Source organism: Solanum dulcamara, chromosome 12 (assembly GCF_947179165.1).
Source record: "Solanum dulcamara chromosome 12, daSolDulc1.2, whole genome shotgun sequence".
Lineage (NCBI taxonomy): Eukaryota > Viridiplantae > Streptophyta > Magnoliopsida > Solanales > Solanaceae > Solanum > Solanum dulcamara.
In genome coordinates, this window is record NC_077248.1 from 18,669,854 (window position 1) to 18,697,809 (window position 27,956).

The window sequence follows — 27,956 nt, forward strand, 5'->3', positions numbered from 1 at the left end:
AGTCTTTCTCATAAGTTTTCTTCTTATTTAAAAGTTGTATTTCTTGATCAATTTAAGCCCGAATTTAGTAATTCAAAGGTCTATCTTTCATTATTTTTCATGGAGATCGTCATGGTGTTGTCAGAATTGGTTGAAGACTGATCATTAAAGGTAAATTGAACCATTTTACTAATGCCATTGTTGAGTTTTGAGCTAAGAGTTTTGGAGAATTTTGAGACTTGATTTTCTGGGCATTTAGGTTCGAATCTAGCGGTTCAAGAGGCTAATCTGTGTGTTTTTCTGGGGAGAACATGCTGGCATGGTTGGAATTTACATTTGAATTTTTGTTAAAGATAAGAATCGTGATTTAGCTACTGCCATAGCTCATTTTCGAGCTGCATTTTTGGGGAATTTTTTAGGATGATTTCTTGCTCATTTTAGGTCTGAAATTAGTGATTCAAGAGCCTATATTGCGATATTTTTTGTGAGGATCATTGTAGTATGGTTGGTTTTAGTTGTTGGGCCTTTGTTTCCAATAATTACTTGAATATAACTGCTACCCTTGTTGTCCTTTTCAGCTTGTTTTAGGTTTTTATTGCATGTTCGGGTTGGGGCTGTTTCGAGCTTCGAATTGTGTTCCTTTTTTGGAACACAAGTTCGGAGTAACATTTAAGACCTTTTCAGGGAGTCAATTTTATAATTTATAGAGCAGGTCCCGTATTTCCATTTTTTACTTTGACATTTGGCCTGTCTCTGAATTTAGTAATTTTGGTGTTAAAAAGATCATGTTAATGTTTTGATTCTAATGTTGATAGTGTGACAATGCTCAGTCGACCTATAGGTAGGCTACGGTTTCCCCTTCTTTAGACTGAGCATGTTTAGGCATTTATATACTGATTTGTATGTGTTTGGAGGTGTTTGGGTGTCGAGCATGCTAAATTCCTAGAATTCATGTCGTAGGCTCTTTTTTCAGGGAATTTAGGCTAGTTGAGTATGTCTCTTGTCAAGTGTTGATCATCCGCACCTTGTGGTGTTTATAGTGTGTTTGGCTTATGTCCTTGGAAATATGTTTGGCCTTAGTCTAGGCTTAAACTGGTGTTGCCTTAGACTTGCATAATTTTGGTGCTGGTGGGCCTTGGAACTTCTTTGACGTTGTTTTAGATAGCTTAGCTCCCTGTAGACTGATATAGGAGACTTGAGTCTGATAGTCTGAGCCTTAGCTAGGTAGTAACATAGCTTTGGAACCTTATCTCCATAAATCCTACAATTCTATCAATTTTGTCTCACCTAGTTCTTGGTTCTGAAAGTCTATTCGTCGATCCTGTTTGGATGTGGATCGGGCTAGAGTGATTTATTAATGGAAATCGAATTAGGGGTACTCCACAGGACACTCCGTTGGCCACTAATCCAAATTCTGATCAAATTACCTTTATTCATGGTTCAAGCCCCCAATTCACTCCATTGGGTTCAGTTTTAGTCCTTGCCTTAGTATTATTGCCTCGATTTAAGTCCATGGATTTACTTGGTTGTGGTTCAAGACCACCGCCACTATCAACCTTTGTTCAAGTCCATAACTACTTACTAGCTCTGCTTCAAGTCTATAGCTCGTATTACCTCGGTTCAAGTCCTTCATCTCTTTTGCACGTGGTTCAGGTTCACAATTATCCACGCCTTGTTTCAATTCCTTGGTTTCTATCAAATCTCAGTTCAAGCCTCGGATCCTCTTATGATTCTTCGGTCCAAGTCCTTAACTATTGATCAGCTTTTGTTAAAGCTTCAAGCTTACAAAATGGTTCGGTTCAAGTCCGTGGAAAGTTGTGGCATTGTAGAAACTTCATCAGATTCTCTTGTTTTACTTCAACTATCTTTGCTCCTGTCGGGCTTATGGGAGCTCATTCAGGTTGTTACTTTTAGAATTGTGCATAAGTGTACCCATCGAGTTTATGGGAGCCCGACGAACTTAGCTAGTTTCTCTCCTTCTCCTTCTCTTTATGTGTTGAGTAAGCTCTTGTACATACCTACCTTGAGTTCTTATTTTTTTGTTGGTTGTGGTTAGTTATCGCATTTCAGTTTACTTTTGCTTATCCTTCTCAGTCAGCCTATGATGCTTACTGGGTAACTATTGTTTTGGTACTCATACTATAATCTGCATCTATTTTCGTGATGCAGGTCCAACCACTAGCTATCAACATTGATTTTGATCCAACTGTAGTCGTGACTAGAGATGAGGGTGAGCACAAAGTGTTCTAGATTTACTCATCTCCCTCTCTCTCTCTCTCTCTATATATATATATATATATATATATATATATATATATATATATATATATATATGTCCGTATTTTGTTCTTTGAGACAATCTTGTTTTTGTAGTCCACTTTTGGGACTTGTACTCATTTTGTAGTAGCTCTGTATATGTGACTTCCAGGTTCTAGGAGGAATCTTTTGGTTTGCACATATTTTGATTTTCTTTCATCGTTCATTTGTGTTCATGTTCTTTCATTACTGCTTTTAGTTTAAATTGTTAGTCGTCTTCCCTGATATCCCATTACTCACAGTTTTGAGATATTAGTCATCTTTCCTACAGAGGGGTCATAGTAGGTGCCATCATGACCTGAAAAATTGGATCATGACAACGCCTCTTACATGTTTGGTTGTGATTTTGTATGTTGGTCCATAACTGGCCTGATTACTATGTTTGAATTCTGGAGTGGTTCTTGTGTAGACCTAGATTGCAAGTTAAATATCGTAGATGATGCCTTATGAATCCTTAGGTGGTCTGGGTTACTCAAAAGGTGTGTGGAATTATACATATAGTTGCTAAAAAGATGTAGGACATGTCTCATGTGATTGTTAAACCAAGTTAATGACTGAGAGTCTGTTTATGATTATTGGCTTGGGTTTTACATGTTTTGCCTGTTGTACTAAGTTATAGTTGTATGTTCATATTATTATCTTTAGAACTGGCCGATGATCCTACCCGTACATTGTGGTTTTGTATATTGATATTGCACTTCTTTTTCTTTGTTGAGTACAAGGCATATTCAGGTGGAAGTTGGGCGACCTTAGTTGTGATCCACACAATTTTCAAATCTAAGGGTGAGCTTCTTCTTTCGGGTTTCCATGGATTCATCTTTCCTGTCAAATCCATTTGTTTTAGAGTTAGACTTTTTGTTTTGGGATTGCATCCCCGTATTCTGGGTTATGTACAAGTTTTGGTACACAACTTTTAGATTTTAGGGGAAATTATTTCCTTTAATGTTTTCTATAAATTGTCTTACTTTTGAATCTTAGTTTGGACGAAGCTATCTACGGACTGTACAAGGTCCTATGGTCCATAAAAGACCATCGTAGGAGGAATTTAGGAAAAATGTTAAGTCTCAGAAGATATTGTATGTGCCCACTTATGGAATGTACAAGGTCCTACAATTCATAGAAGACTCTCATGGATAAGGTTCGGAGGGTTGGGTCTAGGACTTTGACAAGATGAGAACCTACGACACATAGGAAGTGTCCCGTAGTTAAGATTCCAGACTTGGTGAAATTTCAGGATTTTGGGATATTACAAGAGGATCTATGGTGGTAAAAGAAATCTACAGAAAGTAGGAGTGGTTCGTGGAAAGTGATTAGGAATTGGGTCTCAGTACCTTGACTTACAGACCAAAGGACCGTCCGTAGTTGGGGTCTGTAGAGTCCCTCTAGCAGTTATTTTTCAAGGTTATTTCAGTTCTTTTCTATCTTTTTAACACCTAAGTTATGTTGTTTAAGCCTATTCCTAAGTCCTATAACTACTTTTATCTTTCAAAATTCTCCCACTCCCTCTCATTCACTCAAAACCCCTAAAGCTCTTAAAGAATTTCTCTCTCAAGTCTTCTTCTTCAAGCAAGCTAGGATTTTAAAGATTCGGGTCTTCTCTTTCAATTCCAAGGTTAGGGTTCTTCAAGGCATGTGAAAATTTCATCCATGGATCCCTTTCCATCCATGTAGTCCCAAAGAATCTTCAATATAATTTCATCCAAAGATCTAGAGTTTCGATGATTATGCATTGGGTTTAATCAGTTATGGATTTATTTACTCTTATTAATCTTATTATGCATGATTTGATCTTAATTATATATTTTCAAAGATTTTTACATGAATCCACACTATATAAATATGTTGATTTTGAAATCAAGTTTTGAGACATTATGCATGCATCATGTAATGATCCAAACTGTCATTAATCATGGTTGAATTTTTTTTGTAAGAATTGTACTTGACTAGGTCCTACCACCCCATCAGAGCAGGATGGTCCTATCGGGGTGGCACTATCAGAGCGGGAACTAGGCCTCTAGAGCGGGAAGTCGTGGGACAGAATTTAAGTCGCAAATTTTCTTATTTCCTCACTTCTCACAAGTGGAGGTTGGAGGCGAGGGTTTCTGCAAAACCCTCCAAAAAGGCTGTCTTCAATTAAGAAGAGGAGGGGAGGGAATCCCAACTTTTGGAAGGATTCAACCTGTGGAACGCTATTTGGTCTTCCTGGTGGAACATCTTTAAGCAATAATTTCAGCATTATTATCTCTCTGTGAATGCTCGGCGTCCAGGTAGGATAGGCTTTTCTTTTCTGCATAGTAAATCTATACCTACTGTGAAATATAGAAGGAAAATTAATGAGAATTCATATACTAAGCTGCGGGTCATGGGTTATGGTTAGAGATCCAATGGTGATAAGATAAAATTCAAATATTACATGGGTTGAAAAGTGCTGCAGTGAATTGAGAAGTTATTGGTGGTGATGTTTTTGTGTGCAGCTGGTTAATCTATATCGGACATAGAATCTAATACAAAAAAGTAAAACTGGTTGGAAGGTTTTTCTAACCGACATTCATCACTTATGAGCTAAGTGATGATAAAATGAACTGTTGGCGCTTCCACAGTCATCAAATACATTGCAAGGTAAGGGACACAACTTATCTCATGGATATAATAAAAGTCCTCCTTTCTATGGGGAGTTCCCCGAAAGAACGGTATGATTCTATCCTACGCTTGCTACATAGTTTATAGGGTTCGATTTGTTCTATACGTTTACCCAAATCGGTGCTCAATACTACTCCCAATATAATTTACTTTGCTCATATCTCAATAGAGTGTATTTACTCAATTAACTCATTTAATCTCTTTTGGACTTAGCTCAAAACACAACTTTTCTCAAAATCATCTCTTCTCTTTAAAGTAGAATTGTTTTCAACCCAAAAAATGCATTGAAAAGCACATTTTAACTTCTCAACTCAATCTCAAAATGGATGTTTAAATGTATTAATACTCATGCTCAAAATAATAATTAAGAGACTTCTCAAATTCAACTCATACTCAAAATGATAATTAAGAGACTTCTTGAACTCAACTAATGCTCAAAATCTTTCTCAATTAAATGATGAGAATAATCATTTCTTTAACTCAAAATAATGAATAAAATAATTAATGCAAAACTGAACTAGGGTTCATGTGAATCTAAACATGAACACACCTCTAAAGAACTCAAATCATGAAAATTATCAAAGTATATCTAAATATATATATATTGTCACGACCCAAGCCTAGGGCCTAGACGTGACATGGTGAATGAGGAACCCGAAAGTACCTCAAACAAACCTCTTAGCATTCTTTTAGCCTTTCATAGGTAATGATGATAAATAAACAAGCGGAAATCATAATAATAAATCTTCAACTTACATATGTCCAACAATACCTCTAACTATTAGATTTAATGGGGCTAAGACAAGTTCCTAGCTCACCCTCAATCATAATAGAAGAAATGCCATAATAAAATATCTTAACATATCATAAGCTAGAAAGACAAAGGAGTATTGTTCCCGGAACATGGGAACTCACCAAAAGTAGTCTTCAATGGAATATCAACTAGCCACGTGGAGGAGAACGAGGAGGAGCACCGATCCCTACATGGTGATATCATGTAGGCAAAAGAGTATGCGTTAGTACTTTGAATGTATTAAGTATGTAAGGATGCATGAACATTGAGAAAATATTATAACATTTATGTAATATGGAACATAATGTAATACATGCATAATAAATCATATGGATATCCTTTAAAACATTCATTTTGTGGGAAGCTAACCATAACCGACATTTAAGACCATGCGAGCTATTACATGGAATCCAACATAACCCCCTACGTTGGCCGGGGAGACTACTTGCCAGGTAGAACTCCGTCAACTTCATTCATTTCTTTAACTTTAACTTTAAGGGCTATTTATGGATCCATTAGCCTAAGCCTACAAGGGCTCCTATGTTGGCACATAGTTAATGAGACAAGGGGTTGCTACTAGGATTCCCTTACCGAATCCCACCTCAATGCCTCATTCGGTGCTAAGTTAATCCCACGGAATAGTTTAATACTTCAAAATATTCATAGCATATAACTTGAGAATTTAAACATCATATTCGGTACAATAGCTCATTAAAACATTTGATAATTCAAATATGCAAGAATTGTCCTTATTACATAAAGAATCCATCATTCATATCATTTCATCATTCTTTCATTTTATAAGACTCCCTTTTTGATCATATATATTGCTTTCATAAATATTTATTTGGAGTCAAAGCTTTCAAGTCAAACTTTATTAAAAATATAGTAAAACTAGGTGGGTTCAAATCACTTCAACTTGCAAATATGTATGTAAATAAATATTCATAAATACTTTGAAATTCATTCATTAAAAATCATGCTTTAAACAACCCACCATGAATTTCAACAACCTTTAAAAATATAAATAAATAAATTACTTGCAATCCATCAATTTATACATATGAAATAATATTGCATCAAAATAGACCAATAATCATTAGTTCAACCATGATTCATGCTATTAAGTAAAAATAAGAATTATCCATAAGAAAATTACTTGAAATTGAGAGATTTAATTGAAAGAGTTTTTGGACTACATGGGTGGAAGAACCCATGGATAAATACTCACATAACTTAGAGTAAATCTTAAAGAAAATAAACATAATTTATCATATACTCAAAATAATTTAGACATGAGAGTGGAAGGAAATTCTCATTGAAACCTTACATACCTGGAAACCGAAGCTTTAGTTGGTACCGGAAGACTTAATGAACACTCTTGAGTCGTAGCTTCTCTCCTTGCCGGAACGTTTTGTGTACTACCCGGAATATATGAATCACCGGAATAGTATTTCTTCACTACTAAGAACTAAAACTATATTTGAGAATGTGTATAGAGAGAAGATTTCTTGAGAAAGCTTGATGAATAAAATGAGGAAATAAGGTGGGTATTTATAGGTGGGAAAGATGACCTAACAATAAATAAAATAATTATAAATAAAAATCTGAAAATTTAGTGAAATATATTGATGTCATGGATGATGTTAAATGGAGGACAATTTATGTCATGAGTGATGTCAAATGTATCTAGATCTTTCTATGGTAGGTGAAATGAGTTATCTTTGACAGAATACTCTTTTTGGGAGCTGCGTTTGAATAAGATAAATACCTTATTAGGATTTGGTGTCTTCATAAGAATTGTAGATATGGAAGTCTAGATTCATATCGTTCAAGAATCAACCAATTTGGATAAACCTACAGTGAGATATGATCTTTCTTCTATAAACACTCATTTCCGTAACAGCATCCTACCTTACAAAGATTAATTTATTTGACCTACTTAACCTCCGAATCTTACAATATGGTCTTCATAAAAGTTGTAGGTAATGATATTTTGGTTACTCAGAAATTTGAATCACTCAATTTGGATATTTCTATGAAAAGTTATGACCAAAATACAGAGGCTGTATCATATTTAGGCAAAAATTGAAACATCGTATACAACGTTTTTAGGGGATATTACATTATCTCCCCCTTGGGAACATTCGTCCTCGAATGAGAAAAGACTTAGCTTGAGTAGAGTAGAGTATTAACAAACAACCTATCATTAATGCAACAGTGTAATTTAAAATATCGTTTAAAAAATATTTCATAATTTTGCAAGCATATGACAAGAAAAGTTGAGATGTAAGGATTTCAAGTAATTGAGCAAGGACAACTTAATACCTTAGGTTTGGGTAGAGGGGAAAAGATGAGGGTATCTCTTAATCATATCCGCTTCCGCTTCCCATGTTGCACTTTCTATTTGTTGATTCCTCCAAAGGACTTTAACAGATGCAATTTCTTTGTTCCTCAATCTCTTAACTTGCCGGTCCAAAATTTCCACAGGAACTTCTTCATAGGTCAAGTTTTCTTCAATATTCATTACTGCCATAGGTACAATGGAACTAGAATCACCCACATGTTTTTTCAACATAGACACGTGAAACACCGGATGAACCATGACCATTTCCAATGATAATTCCAACTCATATGCAACCTTACCAACACGTCTCACGATTCTATAAGGCCCTACATATCTAGGGCTCAATTTCCCTTTCTTACCAAATCGAACCACACCTTTCATGGGTGAAACCTTCAGATACACCCAATCATCCACATTAAACTCAAGATCCCTTCTTCTAGTGTCAGAATAGGACTTTTGACGACTTTGAGCCGTCTTCAACCTTTCTCTAATGATCTTCACCTTCTCTAAAGCATCAAGTATCAAATCGAGGCCCAATAAGGTCATCTCACCTACTTCGAACCAACCAATCGGTGATCTACATCGTCTCCCATACAAAGCCTCAAACGGTGCCATCTCAATACTTGAGTGGTAACTATTATTATAGGCAAACTCAATGAAAGGTAGATGATCATCCCAATTCCCTTTAAACTCCAACACACAAGCCCTTAACATATCCTCTAGTGTTTGAATCGTCCTTTCGGCTTGCCCATCCGTTTGAGGATGGAATGTTGTGCTCAACTTTACCTTAGTACCAAGGCCTTTTTGAAATGATCTCCAGAAGTGAGAAGTGAATTGGGTACCACGATCCGAAATAATGGATAATGGCACACCATGCAACCTCACCAACTCCCGAATATACAACTTGGCATAGTCTTCGGCACTATAGAAAGTTTTAACCGGTAAGAAGTGAGCTGACTTAGTCATTCTATCAATAATTACCCAAATCGAGTCATGACGTTTCCGGGTATGAGGCAAACCCACTACAAAATCCATATTCACATTTTCCCATTTCCAAGTTGGGATTTCAATGTCTTGGGCTAGGCCACCCGGTCTTTGATGTTCGGCCTTCACTTGTTGACAATTTGTACATTCGGACACAAACCTTGCTATGTCCTTCTTCATGTCACCCCACCAATACAACTCCTTTAAGTCTCGGTACATTTTTGTTGAACCGGAATGAATGGAGTATCCAGAATTATGAGCCTCCATCAAGATCAAACTCCTTAGGCCATCAACATCTGGAACACATATCCGACCTTGGTAGTATAGAACCCCATCTCCCCCTTGGGAAAAGACTTCTATCTTCTTTTCCTTTACCAACTTCTTTAACTCGATAAACTTTGGGTCAAGATCTTGCTTTGATTTAACATCCACCACCAAAGAGGATTCAAAACTATTTTGAACAACCATACCCCCATCATTAGTACTACCCAACTTCACCCCTAATCTAGCCAATCGGTGAACATCTTTCACCAACTCCCTCTTCCTTTCATCCACATGGGCCACACTCCCTCTTCCTTTCATCCACATCTAAGCGAAATTCAAAAATCTTACTTGAAACTCTTGAACCCCAACTCTTCTCCTTCTCTCCAATTCTTGCTCTTAAAAGATTCCAAGTGTTAATGAGAGAAAAGTCACGTTGGGTACTGATAAGGGGCTAATTTTAGTCCCAAAATATATTGGATTTTATTTAGGAATGGTGGAAAAAGACTAGAATTTACACACTTAAAAACTTGTCTCAGGCTACTACATGCACTTCTATGGACTAAAATAAGTGGCTCGTAGAACTTAGGTACCAAATTCAGAGCTCACTGTTTCAAGGCTTGGTGGGACTAAGACCAAGCTACTATGGGATGTAGACTTATTGATGGGTCGTAGAGACCAACTGTAGAAGTTGACTGGGATTTGGGCTTGGGTTTATGGACCCCTTTCCACGGCTCGTAGGATGTTTGATGGGTCGTGGGCCTGGGTGTTAAGACATAAGTGCACATTTCAGTAGCTATTGGAATGCGTCACAGAAGTTATGAGTTGACCCTACGGTTCATAACTCCTCCTATGGGTCATAACCTTGGCTAGCTCATACGACTGACCCTTAGGATTTAGAATTTGGCTAAGTGTTGGGGTGACCTACGAATGGCCACCTACCACTTGTAGGTACTCCTACATATTGTAGGTGCCACTCGTTTTCACTGGACAATCTACTCTTCTCAATTTCTCTTGGCTTCTGAGGATTTTTCTAAGTTAAAATAGCACGAGGTGTTATAGTGCCTCTCACGGAGATTTAGGTTGCGACAATTTTAATTACATGTCCAATCACGTGATTAAAGTGTCAACAATAAGGAATTGATGTCACATGATGTAGGTGATGTATGTTGCGACATGATAATGAATGGTTAGAATTTGTTTTGGAAGTGTACTGAAATGACAAAATAGGAATAAAACGTTAAGTGAAGGTTGAAAATTCAAAGGAATGAAGTAGGGTTTCTCATGATGAGCATGTATTTTCATTTGAATAAGGAATTAAAAGGTCTAGGAAAATATAATACAACAAAAAAATGTGTGAGAATCATGAATAATCCAACCTTACCAATTAAAAAAGGCTCATTATTTGAGCCTATTGTGAAAAGAAAAAAGCGTAGGGAAGAGAGAAGGGCAGGAGAAAGCACATTATGGCAAAAATATCGTGAAAAACTCACTTAGGCAGGTAAATGGGCCTCTCAATCATAAGCCCATCACAAGAAGACCAACTTGGTTTGGCCTGATTTTGGGCTTGTGTCAAGAGAGAAACACAAAAGTTTCCTAACTATAAATAAGAGAGCCTACTCGAAACCCTAACATTTGTCGCAGGGTAAACCATCGCCTCTCAAGTTCCATGGCTAATTCTACCATAGAGGACAACGATAGACAATAAATCTCAGCCCACCAGAACGTCTTCTCTTCTGTTGATATAATAGAGATAGAAACAAACAGAAGATATGGAGTTGGAACGTAAGATTTTCAACTTGAAAGAGGATTGAACCAAGAAGGAAAGAAACAAGCTTACTAATTGAGGTTTGTTATTTATGATAATCTGGAGGATTTACAATTCATTTCTGCTAGATCTAACTGTAAAATATTCACTCAACTTTGTTATTTAGAGTTACTATACCCTTAATATAAAATGGTGCATATATAGCCCGTCGTCTAACAAATGGTACTTATTTACCATGTTCGTTAACAAACCTATTTTACTAAATTAAAAATAATAATCCTTAAATTAGATTTTTAATTCCATAAATATCAAGTGACTTTACTATATTACCTCACCAATTTTTATACCCTTCCAGACCTAACCCAAATGACAAAAAACAATCCCTCTGCTACTCGGTCATAAAGTAGGTTTGAGTTGGGTCTAAATATATGAGAGGCTAAGTGTTTTTAGTTAAGTCACGTCTGGGCTGAGTCTGGAGGGGTAAACAAAATGTTTCAGGTAATTTTTTAAGCCACGTGATATTCTTAGAAATAAAAAATTAATTTTAGAATTTATTGTAATGTTGTCTGTTAACAAAAATTAAAATAACCCCACACCTCATCTTCATAACACCTAGAAACCCTCATCTCTATAACCACACACCGACCATCCCACACACACCTATCATATTATTTATCTAGATTATATTCAAATGCTTTTAGGATAATATTTTTACTTACATACCAAACACAAGAAAATAAATAAGAAACTCACTTATTTTCTAGATTTGTTTTTCATGAAACACATTTTCCTTCTTTAACGAACACACCCTACATTGTAATTCGTGTGTCATTTTTGGTTTTACCAATGTAATGACACATATATTTATATTTTAAAATAAAAATTAATTTTTAAAAAATATTACGTTAATGTGTGACAAACTTATATGTATATAAAAATTACTAAAATTATAATATTGTTTTAATTTATTTGTCTTAGTTACATATATTGCAAGTACCAAAATCAAAATGTATCAATAAATTAAATATCAAAACTTTTGGTGACATTAGTATTTCACATTATTCTTTTACATGTTACTTTCTTCGTTTTTAAATACTTTTCGTCCTTACTAAAAATGTTTGTCATTTTGAAAGTCTAAAACAAACTTAATTTTTTTTTGTGTGTGCATTAGGTTGTGCAATTTGACTAAGGTGCATATTTATGGATTCAGGGGATGTCTCTAGGGGATGTCTCTGTTTCAAGAAGGTTGTGTCCACATGGAATGACCTTTATTTGTGGATCTTCAATTGGGGAGTTCTGTTGAGGGTGAAAAACACAACAAAGAGCTGATTCTTCTATGTGATGACGAGGATTCTGAAGAGAACAATAAGGTTGATGGGAAGAATATTCTTGAAGATGTTAGATGTGAAAAATAAAGAGTGTTTTGGGAATCAGTTACGACGTGTTCAAGATTCTCACAGGAGAAGATGGAGACGGTTATGCCAATGGGATATGAGAAATCCTTCTAAAATTAGCTGGTCTTCTAAACCTTATAGAAGGGCAAACTTCTCGGAATAGGCAAAGCCTTCTATGGAAGCACCGAAAAAGGTTGAAACAGAGAAGGGGATACTTTTGGCTGGAACTCCATTCCAGAATAACATAATAGAATTTTACAACACACTCAGCATAGTTAGTCCAAAGTTTGCTGCAGATTCGGAGCAGAAATAGACTTCTCTTAGCAGTTCCATTGATAAGAATGCCCGAGCATTGAAAGAGCTTAAGGATATTATTTAACCACTTGTCCATACGTGTAGTGAAGATATAAAGAAGATAAACCGTCTGTGTATAAAAAATACAGTACTACACTTGGAAGCCCATAGATTTGCGGAAGGAGTTGAATAAAAGAATTCCACAGAATCTAGGCTCCTTTGACGAAGAAAATATGGTGTCTCTGATCTCTGTTCATCCATCATTAGTGGAAAATAGGAGTTAGAAAGTCATCCTATAAAGATGATGTCGGTTAGATCCAGATATAGGAGTAAAAATGAAATTTGTCGTTCAACTGATTAGACTCTGCGATGGGCCGAAGGAGAGGGTTATGATATTTAGCCAATTGCTTGATTCTCTAAACCTGATCAAAGATCAACTCAATTCTCTTTTCAGCTGGACTTTCGGCCGAGAGATTCTCTATAGTAATGGGAAACTTGACGTAAAACAGCGACAGATATCAATAGATAGTCTTAATGACCCAAAGATTTATGTAAAAGTGCTTCTTGCATCATTAAAAGTCTGTTTAGAAGGAATAAGTCTAATAGGTGTCTCAAGAGTGGTTTTTCTTGATGCTCACTGATGGCTTGTCTTTTATTGAGGGATTCTAAAGAACGTCAAGCAAAACCACTATCGAGGCCCCTGTAAGATTTATCCCTTCTGAACAAGCCTTCATCGATGCAAGAAGCACTTTGACATCACTTTTAGGGTCATTAAGAGAATTTATTGATATCTGTCGCTGCTTTATATCAAGTTTCCCATCCATATAGAGAATAGCTCTACCTAAAGTCCAAGCAAAGAGAGAATTGAGTTGTTTTGAATCAAGTAACTGGCTAAATATTATAACCCTCTCCTTCTTCCCACCACAGAGTCTGATCAGTTCAACAACAAATTTCATTTTTACTCCTATATCTGGATCCAACCGACATTTTCTTTCTTTGGGATGACTTTCTAACTCAGAGATCTCCTTCCTATTTGCCACTAATGAAGGATGAGCAGAGATCAGAGACCAGATTTTTTTCATAAAAGGAGCCTGGATTCTCTGGAATTCTTTTAAGCAACTCCTTCTGCAAGTCTGTGGGTTTCAAGTGTATTATAGTATTCCGTATACCTAGAAGGCTTACCTTCTTTACATTTTCACTACATTTATGGACAAGTGGTGAAATAATATCGCTAATCTCTTCCAATGCTCGGGCATTCTTGTCAATGGGACTGCTAAGAGAAGCCCATTTCTTCTTTGAATCTACAGCAAACTTAAGACTAACTACACAGAGAGTATTGTACAACTATTTGATGTTATTTTAGACTAGAGTACCAAATAAAAGTATGTGTTTCTTTATTTTAACCTTTTTTAAAGCTTTCCACACAAGGTTGTGCTCATTTCGAGCAGTGTACCCTTCTTCAACGGCCAGAAGACCAGGAAATTTTAAAATTATTTCTCTAGTTTCTTTGGCATAACCGTCTCCATCTTCTCCTGTGAGAAGCTTGAACAAGTCATAGCCGATTCCCAAAACACTCTTACTTTTTTCCTGGATTTCAGCTTCACCTAGTGTAGAAGGTGTGGATTTGTTTTCATGTCACATGATAAACAGTGAAAGACACCAATAGTACCTTCATCTTCCTTAAAAGAGAAGTCTTTCTTGTTGAAGTTGTGGGAGGGAATGTCCACCGCCCATTTCTGGAACTCGGCTTCCCAATTAAGAAGCAAATTTGATGGACCTATAACTACAGGCCAGCAATATGGAAACAACTTCAAAAATGACTGAAGAAATACTATGATGAGTCAGGATTTTCCGGTGCCAGGTGGGTGTGAGGTAATGCATACTCCCTTACTGTTACATAGGGGCTCTCTCAGCCTCTCAAGAGTTATATCTCCAGCAATGTTGTTCTACATGAACTCAAATCCTCCATGATAATGAGGATACATTGTCGTTGTGGCACTTTGGGGAACTAAATCCCACATGGTTCCTTTTCCATAACAATGAGAATCCTCGACTGTAGAAGAATCAGAAACTCTGAAGCTGTAAACATCCAAGAGTGATGGCGATTCTCCAAAATATTTTCTTTCATACCTCCCTTGAGTTCTCTGAGCCTGCAAATGACAGAAGTTCAATAATATTTGATAAAAGACGAGATCTATTAAAGTAATAACAACATATCTTGTGAATTGAGTTCCAAATTAAAAAGAAAAGTGCTTGATAGGACAAAACTTGTATACTTACAAAAGGAGGCAAGATGTACTTGCTCTCCAAATGGACATATGAAAAACTGAACAAATGAGTTCAATTTGTTCATCTAGAACAACATTGTATTCCCTTTCTGATAGTCACTTGTTTGTCCACTTTGTATCGACGAAATAGATGGTTTTATAAATCCAACATTTGATTCTTCGATACACATGTCCATTTCAACAAAAAGAAGGATAATTTGATTTCCCATTCTTGTTTCTCTGGGGGAAGAAGCTCCACGTCTTCAAAACTGAATATTAAAGGAAGTGTTTCTTTGACAGGAACCTGTTCCCTATTGTCAAGAGGAGTGAATTTACTATTATCATCAACATTTTTTATAAAATCAGCAATAAACTTGAGAAATTCAGTCTCTTCAAGAATCTTCCTCCGAGTCGCAGTCCTCTTCAGACGAGGATTTAGACTCCTCGTCCTCACTAGGAAGAATAGGGCTAATACAATTTCCATTCTTCTTTTGGACATGGAAAGTGAACATGGTTGAAGAAGATATGCTCGACCTTTGTTGTGCCTTTTACCCTCAACAACAAGCTTGGTCGGTTTTAAAGGTGTGAATGAAAAATAAAAAGTTGTGACCTTTACGAAAAGTATGCCTGTTTTAAAGGGTTATAATTTTTCTGAAAGGTTGCGCCTTTTCCAAATGTTTGTGACCTTTCTGAAAGATTGTGACTTTTGCGAAGGGTTGTGACTTTTTCAAAAAGTTGTGACTTTTTTGAAGAGTACGACTTTTCTGAAAGGTTGTGAGTTTTGCGAAGTGTTGTGACTTTTCGAAAGGGTTGTGACCTTGTTGAAAAGGCACAATAAGCACCTAGTCACACTGGCCTTTGTTGTGTATAAAAAGAGGATTCTTCTCGTATTATTAAACATCAAATTTTCTCCTTCTTCTACATACATTTCTTACAAAGAAAGTAGAGCTTTTATGTGATTTCGTTGCTGACTTTTGAGTTATGTGAAATTATTGAAGTTTGAGGTGCCACTAGTTCTTTAATAGGTATATTCATTTTATCCTGCGAGTAAATAATCAACTACCTCCGATACAGTGAGGGATTAAATTTCTTAAGAACACATAACGAATTCTGTGTCTCGGATATTTATTTATTATATTTAATTTTTTTATTATTATGCTTGTTGAACACAGTACCCGTAAAGCTTAAGGAATTTAATTATTATTTTCTTTGTTAATCTATTTTCTGAATTTGGAGACTAAAGACATTCTGATTTTTCTACTCTGATTTAATATTCAATTCGAAGAATATAAAAACTTTATCAAATAGTAAAGTTATTTCAAAAAAGAAGAAGTAAAAGAAAAGTTCAATACTTGATTCGAAAAATATAAAAACTTCATCGAATGTTAAATTTGTATTAGAAAGGAAAGAATATTTGATTTGAAGAATATAAAAACTTCATTAAATAAATTCAGTCATTTGTATTCGATTTGAAGAATATAACAACTTCACCGATTTACTAAAGATTGATTTTGTTCTCTAATACGAAAAGGAAAAATGACTTCTGATACAAAGCAACAAAATATTTCTATTGTGAACGGTGTTTTCATAGCTACAACAAACATTGCTTCGTCAAGTCAAACAACAGTTGCTACAGTAATGGCTATTGCCGAAAAATAGAGAAAGTTCACCGATATTGACTTCAAACAGTGGCAACAGAAGATGTTCTTCTATATGACTACCCTCAGTCTACAATGTTTTATCAATGAAGTTTTTCCCGTGTTAGGGGAAGGAACTCTTGAAAATGAAAAGTTTATTATGACTAAGGCATTAAAACACTACGATTTTCTTTGCTAGAACTAGATACTCAATTAATTGGAAGATGGCTTATATAACTTTAGTATTTGTAAAACATATAGAGAACTATGGTATGCTCTTGACAAAAATTACAAAATTGAAGATGCAGGCTTAAAGAAGTTTGTGGCTGTAAAATTTTCGGACTTTAAGATGGTTGACCGCAAGATTGTCATATATCAAGTCCAAGAACTACAAGTCATTATTTATGATCTTCTAGAAAAAGGTATGATCAAATTCAATAGTTTTATTGTTAATATTGTTGAATGGTTATTGAATTTAAATTATTCATTATAGCTATGATCATAAATGATATATTCTAAGTAGCAACATTTATCGAGAAACTTCCTCCTTTATGGAAAGACATCAAAAATTATTTAAAGCACAATTGAAAGGAGATGACTCTTGATGATTTGATTCTTTGTCTAAGGATTGAGGAAGATAACGAGGCTGCTGAGAAGATGGCTAAAGTAAACTGGAAGACCCCAGAAGTTGGAAGGCCAAACAAAGAAATATTATTGTAGAAAAAGTTGCATAAATTTGCTGGTTCAAACTTGTTTGAGCTGTAGGAAGGCAGTTGTAGAAGGTCCAGTACTTAGTAAAATCTTGAAGTATTAGATGAGTCACCTTAACGATCAATAGAAAGATTGATGAGCCATATGACACGCTTGTAAGAAGGGCTCTCACAAATGAAAAATTTACTAAGTATGGACTCATCCTACAAGGGGTTTTACAGACCATAGTAGTTCCTACCATCCTTAGGAATGACCTATAGGTGAGGTTCAGAAAATGAGTATTTTAGGTTTTGAAAAAGTGAGAAGCACGAGATGTTCCTATGACTCATAAAACTATTGACGGACCATAGGCTCCATTGGTAAGATGGCTCCTAAGATTTTGAAATTTGGCTAAGTGTTGGGGTAGTTGATAACTTGGATCTACGACTCCTAAGGTGTTAGATGACCCATAGAAATTGTTCGTAGGTCTCCTTGTGCAATTCCAGTAGCTCAACTATTGAAGCATTAATCCTACGTCCCCTTCCCTATGACCCATCTCCTAACCTACGACCCATAGGGTCCCCTCATAGGTCAGTCCAATAGATTTTAATGAAGGGTGTTTTAGACTTTTCCTATCTCTCCTACACCTATACTATGTCATTTTTAGGTATCCTACAAACCTTATAAGTATCTAAATCCTTCAAATTCTCATTATTCTCTATCATTCTCTCAAATTCACCTAAAGAGTTTCAGGTTTTCTATCAAGTCTTCTTCTCCAAGAAAGAGTTAGGTTTTCAACATCAAGTCAAGTCTCTATTTTTAGAGCTTTTTTTTTGGCTTTGAATATTAAGATATGTTGGGAATTCATCCATGAATCTTTTCCATCATTGGAGTCCCAAAGTTTTCTCTCTTGCCCATCAATTTCAATTCTACAAATTCTAGGGGTTTTGATGAAATTACATTGGATCGATTTAATTATGTTTCTAATTAATTTTAATAGTCTATTCATGCATGATTTGAGTTAAATTGCATGTTTTTAATAAGTTTTGCAAGGACGCATACATCATGCTATAAATTTCAAGCATTAAATTATAAATTTATGTATGATTTATGAAAGATATGTACTATAATTAAAGCATGTTTCCAAGTACCAAATCATTAATTGTGAAAGATTTTCTCACAATATGCAAGATATGATGGTTTAAATGCTTAGAAAGGTAAGTATCCACAAGTTCAGGTAATGAATCATGATTTTCAAAGAGTTATTCTTATGATGTATTTTCATGATGTCGTATCGGCTGATTTACCTTTCTAATGACTATGTTTTATGTATTTCGTTGGGATTAACTCAACACCAAGTGAACTTTGTGGTGGTCATCTACAAGATACCCTAGTAGCAACCCTTAGTTCCAAAACTATGAGCCACTATAAGTTTTCCTTTACGGCTTAGCTAGTGGATCCATATATAACTCATGCTTTATTTATGATACGGAGTCTACCTTTCTTAAGAAGCCTCTCTCTCTCTTTGGTGAGGGAGTTACATTGGACTCCATGTTGTAGCTCACATGTATTACATGTCGGTTAAGGTTAATATACCACATATGTATATGATATATCTATAAGATTATGATGAATTGACCACATGATTATGATTTTCAGATATTTTCAAGTTTTACTTTTAGTTTCAAGATATTGGTCATGCATCACATATTAATATTGACTATGTTCGATTATCATTGTTAGGCATTCATCTCACATAGTTAGTGCATTCCATGTACTAATGCATACTCTTTACCTATATTGTATCATAATGTAGGGTCCGACGATCATCACACACATCCTGCTTGTGGCTAAAGATTGAGTTGCTACTTTTTATTGTTGGTGAATCGTCATGATTTGAGGAAGTGATATTTATGCTTTATTTATATTCCCTATTACTTTCATTCTTATGTTGGTGCTCTAGAAACTTGTCTTAAGCCCCATCCATAGTAGTAGAGGCATGTTAGATTGTCATGGAGTTTATGTTTTCCAGGTCTTTCAGAGATATTTAGCTTGCTCTTCTTTTATGTTTAAATTTCCTATTTGAGACTTCTATTCCGCATTATGTTTTAGCTTTTTCTTCTTATTTACTTTATGTATGCTCACGTATGATATGCTAAGAGGATTGATTAGGGTCTTTCGGGATTCAAATTTTCGCATCATGCCTATGGCCTATCTTGGGTCATGACAAACTTGGTATCAAATCATAAGGTTTTAAGGTGTCCTAGGGAGTCTAATATACCACATCAAGTAGAGTTTTTTATGGGGGTGAAGCGCGCCACATCTATGAATTGGAGCCTATGAGGCATTTAGCAAACTTAAATTCTTTCATCATTGTTATGCCTTATGATAGAGTTGAACTCTAAGGTTTTTTCCCTCTAATGCTTTCTCTTTGTGATTACAGAATTATGCCTCCAAGAAGAGCTCCCGTGAGAAAGAATGTTAAAGCGGAGCAACAAGATCCAAATGACCCTTTGAATGAGCAAGTCTCCCATGTATAGTTTTGGACCGCATTTCAAGAGCTTGCACAAGTCTTAGTCACTCAACATAACAGGGAGGTTATGGATCCTGTGAAACCAAATATGGGTACGGAGCTACAAGAGTTTGTGACTTCACTCAAATGAACCCTCTCTAGTTTTATGTCTCTAAGATGGATAAGGATCCACATGAATTTATCAAGTGTATTAGAAAAATTATTGATATTATGGGCATTAGTCCAGTGGAGAAGGAGGACTTGGCAGTTTATCAACTTAAGGGAGTCTCACAAGTTTGGTTTGATCAATGGAAAAGTGAGAGGGCTAGTGATATGGGTCCCGTGGAGTGAAAAAAGTTCAAGAGTTTGGTTTGATTAATGGAAAAGTGAGAGGGGTAGTGATATAGGTCCCGTAGAGTTGAGAAAAGTTAAGGTGAAAGAATTCATCAACTTGAGGCAAGGTAATATGAGTGTAAGGGGGTATTCCTTAAAGTTCACTAAATTGTCAAAATATGCTCATTCCATGGTTGCCGATTCAAGAAGTTTAATGAGCAAGTTTTTTCTAGTGTGTCAGATTTAGTGATCAGAAATGTACAACTTCTATGCTAATCAAGGAGATTCACATCTCAAGGCTCATGATGCATATCGAGAAAATCGAGGAGGAGTACTTGGAGGAAAGGTCTAAAAGGGAGTCTAAGAGGGCTTAGACCAATGGTGGAGAATTTCTCATGGAAAGTCGGGTAATGGTGGCCATTCTCAATTTTGCTCAAATATCTCTAGCTAAAATTCCTCTAACAGTCTGACTCCAAACTTCAACAAAGATAGGGTGTCTAACCCTAATCCTCCAGTAAGAACCCGAGTGGTTAACCTTTTCCCCTATGTAAAAAGTGTGGAAAAAAACATCTAGGAGAATGTCTAGTAGGTTCGGGTGCTTGCTTTGGTTATGTTAATATGGATCAAAAAGTGAAGGATTTCCCTGCGAGTACTACTAGAGATGGAGATGGTCGACCCCAGACTCAGGCTCAGTCTACTACAGGCCGACCTGCTAAACATGGTACTACTTTAGGGGATGGTCAGCACCAAAATAGATTTTATGCCTTATAGACTCATCAGGAGTTAGCAGATTTGCCTGATGTTGTAAATGGTATGTTGACTGTATTTAAGTTGGATGTTTATGCATTGCTAGATTCGGGTGTTAGGCTATCATTTGTTACTTCTTATCTTGCTATAAATTTTTTGGTCAATCCCAAGATTTTGTTAGAGCCTTTTTCGATCTGTACCCTTATTGGTGATTCAGTTGTGGAGACTCTATAGAAATTTTCTAGTCTCAGTTTTTCATAAAACACTTTAGTTGATCTTGTAGAACTTGATATTACCCAATTTTAATGTTATCCTTGGTATAGGTTGGCTTCATGCATGTTATACTTCCATATGGTATAGAATCCGTGTGGATAAGTTTCAGTTTCCTAATGAGCCAATGTTAGAATGGAAAGGTAGTAATTTTCTATTTAAGGATCAATTCATCTCGTGACTTAAAGCTCAAAAAATGATCTCCTAGGATTTCATTTATCATCTATTTTGGGTTAGGGATACAAATGCCGAAGCTCCTACTCTTGAGTTAGTTTTAGTTTTTTAATGAATTTTCAGAAGTATTTTTTGATGATCTCCCGCGTATCCCTTTTGAAAAGGAGATAGACTTCGGTATTGACCTTTTCTCAGATACCCAACCTATATCTATTCTTCCTTACCATATGGTCCCGACAGAACTTAAGGAGTTAAAGGATTTGATAGATAATGGTTTTATTAGAACGAGTATCTATCTGAGGGGTGCTCCGATTATATTTGTTAGAAAGAAGGATGGTTCTTTTTCTATGTATATTGAGTACCGATAATTGACAAGGTCATCATTAACAATAAGTATCTCATTCCAAAGATTGATGACTTGTTCTATCAATTTCAATGAGCAAGCTACGTCTCAAAGATTGATATTCGCTCGGGTTATCACCAACTTTGAATAAGGGAATGTGACATTCCAAGGATGGCTTTTAGAATTCGGTATGGTTACTTTGAAGTTTTAGTTATGTACTTTGGAATAACGAATGCTCCTACAACTTTTATGGATTTGATGAATAGGTTATTTAAGAAATATTTGGATATCTTCATTATTTTGTTCACTGATGATATTTTGATCTAATCTCGGATTAAGGATGTGCATGTTGATCATTTGAGGATTGCCTTGCAAATTCTCTAGGATTGTCAACTATTTGCTAAGTTTAGCAAGTGTGAGTTTTAGTTGAGGTCAGTTGCTTTCCATGACCATATTATCTCCAGTGAAGTTATTATGGTGGATCCCAAGAAAATCAAAGTGGTGAAGAATTGGACTTGACATTTATTTCCTTCCGTCATTAAAACTTTCTTGGTCTTAACCGGTTATTATAGACATTTGTGGAATAACTCTCTTCTACTGCATCGTCCTTTACCACTTTGACTCAAAAGAAGATGAAATTCCAATAGTCTGAGGCATGTGAGAAAAGTTTCCAAGAGTTGAAAGATCGACCTGCTTCCACTCTGGTGATGACTTTGCCAGAAGGATCTGATGGGTTTGTTATATATTTTGATGCTTCAAGGGTGGGTCTTTGTTGTGTTTTGATGCAAAATGGTAAAATGATAGACTATGACTTAGGTAACTTAAGGTGCATGAAAAGAACTATCCGACTCATGATTTGTAGTTAGTTGTGGCTGTGTTTGCTTTACATATTTAGAGACACTATTTTTGTGGTGTTCATGTTGATGTATTCACAGACCATAGGGTTTGTAATATATGTTCCACCAAAAGGACTTGAACCTTCAACAAAGAAGATGACTTGAGTTATTGAAGAATTATGATATAAGTATATTGTACCATCCAGATAAGGCAAATATGGTTGCCGATGCTCTTACTAGATTGTCCATGAATAGTTTTGCCCATATTGAATATAAAAAGAAAGAGTTAGTTCATGCTGTTCATAGACTAGCTAGTTTGGTGTTCTCTTGGTTGATTTTGAGTATAGGGGTGTAGTTGTGCGAAATGGTTTCGAATCATCTCTTATGTTGGATGTTTAGGAAAAAGAAGATAATGATCTTACTTTAGTTGAGTCAAAGAAAGCGGTTGTTGAAAAATCCATTGACGCTTTCCCCCAAGGGGGATATGTACAGCTTAGATATCAAGGTCGACTATGTGTCCCCGATATTGATGGATTGAGGGAAATAATATTGCCCGAAGCTCATAGTTTGCGATATTCTATTCATCCAGATTACACAAAGATGCATCGAGATTTGAGAAGCGTATTAGTGGAATGACATGAAAAAGGATATTGTGAAGTTTGTGTCCAAATGTCATAGTTGTCCATAAGTGAAGGTTTAGCATCAAAAATTGGGAGGTTTAACTCAAGAAATTGAAATTCCTACTTGGAAGTGGGAAGACTTGAATATGGATTATATTACGGTTTTACCTGATACTCGTAGGCAATATGATTCAATTTGAGTGATTGTTGATCGAATGACTAAGTAAGTGCATTTTCTTCCCATTAAGACTTCTTATTCAGTCAAGGATTATGCTAGACTTTATATTCATGAGTTAGTTAAGGTTCATGGTGTTCCATTATCTATCATTTCAAACCGAGGTACTTAACTACATCTCAGTTTTGGAGGTCATTCCAAAAGGGTCTTGATACTCAAGTGAAGCTTAGTACAGTTTTTCACCAGCAAATCGATGGTCAAGTTGAGCATTCTATTCATACATTGGAGGTTATTTTGAGATCTTTGTCATTGATTTTAAGGGTAATTGCGATGATCACTTACCATTGATAGAGTTTGCCTATATTAATAATTAACATTCTCGCATCCAGATGACATCATTTGAGGCTTTATATGGTAAAAGATGTAGCTATCCTATTGGTTGGTTTGGAGTTGGTGAATTTGACTTGAAAGAACCTAAGTTAGTACATGATACTATCAAAAAGGTTAGACTCATTGGAGAAAAATTGAAGACTGCCCATAGTAAACAAAAGTCCAATTTCGATGTGAGGAGAAGGGAACTTGAATTTGAGGTCAATGATTGGGTTTGCTTGAAAATCTCACCCATTAAGGGTGTGATGCATTTTGGCAAGAAGGGGAAGCTTAGTCCCCGATATGTAGGCCCATATTAAATTTTGAGACGGATTAGCAAGGCTGCATATGAGTTGGATTTACCTTCGGAGTCAGAGACGGTATATCCGGTATTTCATATTTCATTATTAAAGAAGTGTATGGGTGATCCTAGATCTATTTTGCCTTTGGACAGCGTGACGTAAATGAGAGCTTATCCTATGAGGAGATGTCAGTTGAAATTCTAGATCAACAAGTTAGAAGGTTGAGGAAAAAAGAAGTTGTATCCGATGTATTGTAGAGGAACCAAGAGGTTGAGGGTGCTACATGGGAGGTTGAGGAAAATATGATGACATGATATCTTCATCTATTTCCTTCCATTCGTAGTTGAGGTATTAAGTTCCTTCATGATTCACTCCTTCGAATTCATGTGTTTTAGTCATTCTTATGTTTTCCTTTACATGCGTGTTCACGTAAATGAGTTTTCAAAGTCATGTTTTAGCTTGGGATCCATGTTTTAGTGTATTTTGATGTGTTTTCATTCATGTTAGTTTTTATGTCACTTTCCTTACATTTTTCATGCTGACTTGAATCTTTTTGAGGATGAATGTTCCCAAGGGGGAGATATTGTAAGACCCAAAAGTTGGAAGATCAAACAAAGAAAAATTATTGCAGAAAATGTTATAGAAATGTATTGGTACAGGCTTCTATGAGGTGACCTACGGACTGTAGGAAGTCCTATGAGCCGTAGGAAGACAATCGTAAAAGGCCAGTACATAGGAAAATCTTGAAGTCTAAAACAAGTCACCTTGATGGTCCATAGAAAGGTTGATGAGCCGTAGGATAGGCTCATAGGAAGGGTTCAGAAAAATGGAAAATTTACCAAGTATGGACTTAGCCTATGAGAGTTATCTAGGAGTACCTATGATCCGTAGGAAGGTCCCGCGGGTGAGGTTCAGAAACTCAGTATTTCAATTTTTGGAAAAATTTGTAGGACGAGAAGGTCTTACGACCCGTACAACCATTGATAGACCATAAGATACATTCGTAGGATAGCTCCTAAGATTTTGAAATTTGGCTAAGTAGTGGGGTGGTTAACAGCTTGGGTCTATGACTCGCAAGTCTTAGATTCGTAGGATATCTCCTGAGATTTTGAAATTTGGCTAAGTAGTGGGGTGGTTAACGGCTTGCGTCTATGACTCGCAAGTCTTAGGTAACCCATAGAACCTATTTATAGGTTCCCTTGTGGAATTCTAGTAGTCAAAATTTAGAGCCCTTATCCTACAACCCCTTCCGTAAGACCCGTCTCCTGACCTTCGATCCATAGTTCCCCACACGTAGGTCAGTACGAAAATGTTTAATGAAGGGTGTTTTAGATTTTTTTCTATCTCTTCTACACCTATTCTATGTTATTTTGGGGTATCTTACAAACCTTCTAATTACTTAAATCCTTTAAATTCTCATTATTCTATCCTATTCTCGTAAATTCACCTAAAGAATTCAAAATTTTCTCTCAAGTCTTCTTCTACAAGAAAGAGTTAGGGTTTCATGATCAAGTTAAGTCTCCATTGCTTAGAGATTTCTCTTCGGATTTGAATATCAAGGTATGTTGGGAATTTATCTATAGATTCTTTTCATCCATGGAGTCTCAATTTTTTTGTCTTTCCTATCAATTTCAATTCTACAAATTCTAGGGTTTTTGATCAAATTACATTGGGTAAATTCAATTATGGTTCTACTTAATCCCAATAGTCTATTCATGCATGATTTGAGTTAAATTTCATGTTTTCAATAACTTTTGCAAGGACCCATGTATCATACCATGAATTTCAAACTTTAAATTATGAATTTATGATCGAGTATTTATGTATGATTTATAAAAGTTATATACTATGATTAAAGTACTTTTCAAGTATAAAACTATGAATTGTGAAAGGTTTTCTCAGAATATGCATGATATGATGATTTAGATGCTTAGAAAGGTAAGTATCTACAAGTTCAAGTTAGGAATCATGGTTTTCAAGGAGTTATTCTTATGATGTATTTCCATGAAATTGGATTTGTTGATTTACCTTTTCTAATGAATATGTTTTATGTATTCTGTTGGGATTAACTAAGCACCAATCAAACTTTATGGTGGGGATCCACAAGGGAACCCTAGTAGCAACCCTTAGTTTCAGTTTATGATACAAAGTCTACCTTGGCAAATAGTCTTTTTCTTCTCGATGTGGGAGTTACATTAGATTCAATGTTATAAATCATATGGTCTAATATATCGATAAATATTAATATCCCACATATGTATATGATATGTCTTTATGCTTATGATGATGTTTTACGATGCATTAATCATATGATTATGATTTTCAAATGCAAGTTTTACTCATGTTTTCAAGATATTCGTCATGCATCAAATGTTTATATTGACTATGTTTGGTTATCATTGTTCATGCATACTTCTCACATACTTAGTGCATTCTATGTACTAACACATACTTTTTTCATATATTGCATCATAATGTAGGATCTAACGATCATCACACATATGCCGCTAGTGTCTAGAGATTGAATTACTACTTCTTATTGTTGGTGAGTTGTCATGCTTCAAGGACGTGATATTTATGTTTTCTTTATATTTCCTATGAATTTGATTCTTATGTTGGTGATCTAGGAACTTGTACTAAGCACCATCCATAGTAGTAGAGGCATGTTAGACTGTCATAGAGTCTAAGTTGTCCCAATCTTTTGGAGATGTTTGGTTTGCTCTTCTCTTATGTTTAGATTTCCTATTAGAGTCTTCAATTATGCATTATATTTTAGCTTTTGATTCTTATTTACCTTATGTATGCTCATGTATGATATGGTAAAAGTCTTGATTAGGGTCTTTCAGGATTTTAATTTGCGTGTCACACATAGTGCTTAGTTTGGATTGTGACAGAAACTCAACAATTATAGGAGAAAATATTATTGAGACAGGTCCAACTAATTCAAAAAAGAGGAAGAAACCTTCTGAACCAAATAGATATCCTAGTAAAAAGAAGTTCAACGGAAACTGCCACAACTGTGGAAAAGCTGGACATAAGATTATGGAATGTCATGCTCCCAAGAAGGAAAAGAAGAAAGGTCAAGCCAACATGGTTGGCACAAATGAGGAAGTTGAAACCTTATATACTATGTTGACTGAATGCAACCTAGTAGGAAATCCTAGGAGTGGTGGCTTGATTTTGGATACACCTCACATGTTTGTGTTGTTAAAGAAGCCTTTGCATCATATGCTCCTGCTGCATCGGATGAGACTATTTACATGGGAAATTCTTCACTGTAAAAATTAAAGGATATGGAAAAGTATTTCTAAAGATGACCTTTGGCAAGCTGGTGACTCTAAAAAACTTTTTCCATGTTCCTTAAATGAGGAAGAACTTGATTTTTACTAGTTTCGTAATCAAGAATAGATTCAAGTGTGTTCTTATTTTTGATAAGTTGTAGTAAGTAAGAATGAGAGGTTTATAGAAAAAGTCTACCTCACTGAGGGCCTTTTAAAACTGAATGTAATTGTTATTCAAAATAATAAAGTTCAATCTTCGTCTTGCTTACTTGAGTAAAACAATTTATGGCATTTATGTTTTGGACATGTCAATTATAAAATCTTGCGCAAAATGAGCAATTTGAATTTATCGCCTTATTTTGAAAACAAAAGTCAAAATGTCAAATATGTGTTGAATCTAATCTTGTTTAAAATCCTTATAAGTCAGTTGAAAGGAATTCAAATCCCTTAGACATAATTCACATAGATATTTGTGACATGAAGTCAGTGCCATCTTGCAATGAAAAGAAATATTTCATAACTTTTGTTGACAATAGAACTCGATATTGTTATGTTTATTTACTTACTAGTAACGATGAGGCAATTTAAGCATTCAAATAATACAAAAGTGAAGTTGAAACACAA

At 35.5% G+C, this 27,956-nt stretch overlaps 1 pseudogene; it reads right to left on the bottom strand.

Annotated features, from left to right (window-relative positions):
- Positions 1-13,387: 13,387 nt before the first annotated feature.
- LOC129875660 (SNF2 domain-containing protein CLASSY 3-like) overlaps positions 13,388-27,956 on the bottom strand; it is a 58,860-nt pseudogene continuing 44,291 nt past the window's right edge.